Below are 6,000 nucleotides of genomic sequence, written 5' to 3' on the forward strand. Positions count from 1 at the left end.
TGGTATATATATATATATATGTATATATATAGGGGTATCACAAAATGCTCTATTGATGTTCCTACACTCCTGTGCTACATACTCTCTCTTAAAAAAAATCGAGTGAAAATATTCACTCTTAAAGGAGTGAATACAAAAAAGAGTGAATTTAGAGTGAAATTGGAGTGAATTTTGAGTGAAAATGTTCATTTTCACTCATTTTGGAGTGACCTCAGGGATCACTCCTAAATCTTTGAACAATGTAATGAAATATTTTGCAAGAGCCTACTGAAGTCTGCCGATACATCTAGCTGTAGTTTGTTTTTTGCGTTTTGTATTTTTACTTCTACATTATGTCGTGATCAGGCCTTGTGAGAAAGATATAGGCTCCTACGAAACCTGAATGTGAGAAAATAACATAGAACAGGTGAAAAATTAGCGGTTCGCTTCTACAATGTCTCCTTCACTTCTTTACACTAAACAGTTCAAAAAATGAAAAATAATGACAATATACTAGCCTGGAAGTGAGCGGAATTCGTTTGTGTAAGAGTGTGTATGTGAGAGTAAATGTTGTATATCTGCGTATAGAAGTATGTTTATACCAAAAGTGGGTTCGTGCGTGTGTGTGTGTTTGTGTGTGTGTGTGTGTGTGTGTTTGTGTGTGTGATAACTTCATTGGGCGAAACAACGTATAGGATTATACTGTTTAAGGGCTATGCAGCATTGTTGAAACCCCCTTTAGTAATAATGATAATAATGATAATAATAATGATAATTTCCCATAGGCCTATACTAGGCTCTTTTTTAGCTGGTTTTTTATTCCTCTGAACAGACAGATTACGCCACTGCACTTGAATCAAAATCAGAATAATGAGAGCGCTGTCATCTTTTTAAAACATAATTCAATAAATATTCTTCAAATCTGCAATTTGGATTTGATAATTTGATAAATACAGTTTGCTCTGGCTATAGGTCATTATTCAAAACCTCTTCATACGTTTACCTCTGACGAAATCGCTCTCATTACTTCTGACATTTTACCTCTGCCATTTTTACTTCTGCCATTTTTACCTCTGCCATTTTTGCCTCTGCCATTTTTACCTCTGCCATTTCTACCTCTGCCATTTTACTATGACATTTTTACCTCTGTCATTTTTACCTCTGCAATTTTTACCTCTGCCATTTTTACCTGGCACCAATCAGGTTCCATAGCTAGATAGAGCTAGGGCCTACGACAGTGACACTGACAGTGTGTAAATTTATGATGATGATCGATGGTGATGATGTTGATGATACCGTGATTAAGATCCAATCCCCAAATGAATGTTCGTTTTGCCAAATTTTGGTGCGTTTCAAATTCCATGAAACCGTGGTCCCGAAACCGTAATGTTTGTATTTATTTGAATTTTAAATGACAAATTTATATCAATAATTATCCTTAACTTAAGGTTGAGTTTATTTTGATGGCAAATTTTCACACACACACACACACACACACACAAATCAGCTCGCTCTCTCACATATCATTGAGTATCATGCATTGACCCTCTCCCCCAGCTCACAATTAATCATGTATTTGTAGCCTGTTTGTAAAATTCCAGGATATTCTTGTAAATTCCAGGAGTTTTTAGTGTTGATTTCAGGAGGACTGACCTTGAAAAGTGGAAGCACTGATGATATGAAGCAATAAGACAGACGCAGGATCTTGCCTGCTTTTGATGAGCAACTGAAACTCTGGGCCTAACTTCTTTTAGTGGCGAGCATTATGCCTAAATTAAAGTGCTTATTAATGAAGAAACTTGATTTATTTACGGTGCATATGTAATTCTAGGTTTAGTAAAGTAATCTAGAAATTCAACAGCAAGAAAAAAACGCCGCAAACATGTTAAGAGAACTAATGTGAGTCCTCCGCATAGCCGCCATACAGCCTACACACAGCGCCCGTGCACACATGATTTCGTCGAGCTCTGGACCCTTTTTATCGACATTGTCAGACTGGCAAAAGATCGAGAAGTTTAACTCGAAGTTTTGCCAGTGTGACCGCAAACTTTCCACGTAACTTTCCGCCAAACTTCTCGATCTGTTTGCGGGCTATGTATCCGAAGCGCAAGGCCATTGTCATGTACAAACGTGCATTGTTACGTCATAATCACTAGCCACTGGACGGCGTACTCTTGCTTGCGCGCGTACCAGTGGCCCAGTCTGACCAAGGAGGTACTAGGCAAGCCTAAGCGTGCACTCCATATAAGGAAAAATTGACCTAACAAAATGGCGACGCAACACGGTAAATTTGGCTGCACGGTCTCGTGTATGTTGGGAATAGGGACACGCATTCCACTATGTTTTAGTTCGGTGGTCAATACTAGGACCCCTTTTATTTTTGTTATTTATGAATGATATAACGCAGTGTCTTAGATTTTCACAATGCAATATATATGCGGATGATGTGGTTATATATACCACCAGTAGGTATGTTGATGAAGCATCCTCACGTCTGCAGTCAGATCTGAATGATTTATATCTTTGGTATACTAGGAATAAGTTAAAGATCAACGTTGATAAAACCAAAGTGATGGTTTTGAGTATGTCCAAAAAATATGATCTGAATATTTGTATTAATGCTGAACGTATTGAACAAGTTCACAGTATTAGGTACTTAGGTATTGAAATTGATGATAAGTTATTATGGAATAATTATGTACGACAGTTAACGAAGCAGCTAGGTTGTAAAATTTATTTACTACAGAAAATGCGTAAGTTTGTCAATCAAAATGTGTTGAATTTTCTGTATCTCACTCTCATACAACCTTGCATAGATTTTGCTTCTTCTGTGTGGGGCCATTGCTCTTCTAAATCACTGGATAATTTGTTACGTCTGCAAAAGAGAGCAGCAAGAGTGGTGAAAAGTAATTATGATTATGTTAATAGTCATGGTGTTGATCTTATCAAAGAACTTAAATGGAAATCATTTGAGTAACGACGAGATTATTTTTTGGCAACATTAATGTACAAATGTGTATATTGTTTAGCCCCCACTCGTATGGTTAATGAAATAGAAATGGTCTGTGACAGGCATTCTCATAACACTGGTTCAGCCGACTCACTCAATGTGGTCATTCCAAAACCAAATCTTGCATGTTTTAAGTAGTGCTTTCGCTTCTCAGGAGCACAAGTATGGAATTCACTACCAGACATTTTACAAAATGCCCGGGCTGTTCAGAATTTTAAGCGTGTATATAAGCAGTTATATTTTTTGTAATATGTACTTGTTGTTGTGACCATCTCAGCTGCAGAAAATCTTTCCTGTCGTTTTTATTCTAGCTATTGAAAATTATTTATCTTTTGGCTTTTTTTTGTAACCTCTTTTCTGCGAGAGACAGCGAGGGAATATTATCATATCTCTTATATGCTTGTTAATATTATGATTATTCTTTGGTGTGTGTGTGTGTGTGTGCGCGCGTGTGTATGTGAGTATGTGAGTGTGTGTGTGTGTATGTGTGTGTGTGTGTGTGTGTGTGTGTGTGTGTGAGTGTATGTGTATGTGTGTATGTGAGTGTGTATGTGAGTGTGTGTGTGAGTGTGTGTGTGAGTGAGAGATTGGGTGGATATGAGTACTCTACTGTCATGTGCTCCCTTTGAAAAGAGTGACATGTATGCCGGCATTTATGACAATATGAATTCTAATGCTTAGTCCAGATTTGTTTTTCTTTGTCTTTCTCTGCAGTCTTCTCGCCAAAGGAGTTGCAAAGTGAATTTTAGGACATGAATTTTATATTGTTGATAATTAACTATTCATCTGATTTGATACTTCAATTACTGCAGCTGACTTGGATTTTATACTGGTGACAATTCATTGTAATGATTGAATTTTTGTTTGTATTTTCATGTTTTATCTCAGGACCTTGATGAAAAACAGCTCATGCTGATCAAGCTATCCTGAATAAATATGTTTCAATAAAATAAAAATAAAAATGTCTAGCCATGCAAAGAGGTAAAAATAGAACTCCGTGATTATTATGAACAACGAAAATCAGTCATGTAAAACACACCTTCAAGATCATGGGCATTGGCGTTGGATACATGCCAAGCTATGAGGTTACGAAACAATCATTTATTTTTTCCTATAGCACTATACCATGCATTCGAATTTGTGATAGAAACTAGGAACTCCTCCTTGTGCCGAGTAAAGATGAACAGTTAGATTTCCATGACTTTCTGTTTCTCCGATTTTCATTTAATTTCATTTAAATTCTATAAAAAAAAGATGTAAGGAATACAAAGAATGTAAGAACTATCATGAAAGAATCCTGGAACATTCCATGAAAAAAAAAGGTGCTGTAATATTGCGACGAGAGACAAAGGACGACATGAAAACAGGTATTTCAGTTTGTAAGGGATAAGCATACACCGTTGGTTGTTCTCGGGCCGATTCCGAGATTTAAATCTATAAAATGTTGTAATAGTTAATGTTGTAAAAAGGAAAAAGAGAACGACAAAAAGAACAAATACACATAAGAAGGCGAGAGACATCAGAAGGATTTACATAATGCACATCGAATGGAAATAAAAGTTTATAGTAATCTTAATGGACGAGATATAATTTGCTCTGTACCGATTAATGGTAACTCCAACATGATGTCAAACTGCAGTAAGTTTGCAATGGTTCCAGAACTTTCTTGTGAATGATTATGATGTGTGTGCGTGTTTGTTTGAGGCAGTACGGAGATCCCGAAGGAAGAAACACAGAAACACAGAAAGGATTGTAAGGATTGTACCTTTCATGTGGGAGCTCCGTTGTTTTTGTTTTTAATTTTCATGATTAACCTTGTCTCGATTGTATTCATGCTCTAGAACAGCCACTGAATGGTAGAAACTTATTCTAACAGAATGAGGTCCTATTTGCTTTTCGATTCCGCGATAGTTTGGTGGTTGTGTATAAACTATTCATTTCTACGAAGCGTATAGCAAAGAGCAAACAGCTCTAACGATATTATCATCTTTTGAGGCACATAGGTGATGAGGGTTAGAGTAAAATGTAAATATTTGCAAAGACAAATTCTTTTTTTTCCTCTAAGATAATGGCTTATGAAAAGCATGGTGCACACAATGTCGACCCCATCATGTTTCAAATGCAATGTAGATAAAGAATAATTCAGCAATTGATTCATCAGTCAGGTGGAACCCTCGGGAAGAGGTCCTTAGAAATCAAATAACGTCACCTCTACTGGGTTCCTTCTTTCCTCATTATTGTGACATTGCTCAACTTTCTCGCTCCTAATCCATTCTCTCAAAATTATTCGTCATCATTTTATTTCCTTCATTCTCTTATTAACTTTATCTTGATCTACTACCTGACTACTACTTCTTGTTTACTCTTTCTCTCTATTTTTTCTCCTCTCTCCTTTCTTGCTTGAGGTTTGTTCTTGATATGTCCATCTTTCATCCTCTTCCTCCGCTTCCATCACCTGAGTTTATTCTACATTTTACCTCTGTCTATTGCCGCTGAATTCTCATGTGTGGTTGTGGCCAACACTATATTCTTCGTACTGTACGATAATATTACTGATATTTTGTTTTACTACTACCACTTAACTGCTACTATGCTACTACTATACCATGATTACTGATACTATAGTACTATTGCCGCCGCTCTTTCAAATGCCCTGTGCCAATGTCCAATGCATATACACGATTTTTTTTCCTGATATGAAGTGAACGTCAAATTTTTAAAGCTACTACCTCGTTTGCTTCTTTCGTGTACCATTTATCAAATATGACGTCACCTTTTTACCTTTAACGTTTTTATTCTCTTGAGATTTTATTATTCTTCAGACTAGTCGAGATTAACAGACAGACAGACAGACAGACAAACAGTCAAACAGCCGGGGAAGGGGACGGAGAAAGAGAAAACAAATACCATTGTCTTAAATAAGTATACAAAAAAAAGGTGAAACAAGTGAAATCAGTGTGAAGAACATAAGCTCAGGAGTACAGAGAAAACTCTGACACTCACCTCGGCAT

At 36.6% G+C, this 6,000-nt stretch overlaps 1 pseudogene; it reads right to left on the bottom strand.

Annotated features, from left to right (window-relative positions):
- The window catches only part of LOC139722691 (uncharacterized), a 49,969-nt pseudogene extending 43,969 nt beyond the window's left edge, over positions 1-6,000 (bottom strand).

Source organism: Diadema antillarum, unplaced genomic scaffold (assembly GCF_040938485.1).
Source record: "Diadema antillarum isolate AM-2024a unplaced genomic scaffold, OU_Dant_1.0 scf00000170, whole genome shotgun sequence".
NCBI classification, from domain to species: Eukaryota; Metazoa; Echinodermata; class Echinoidea; order Diadematoida; family Diadematidae; genus Diadema; species Diadema antillarum.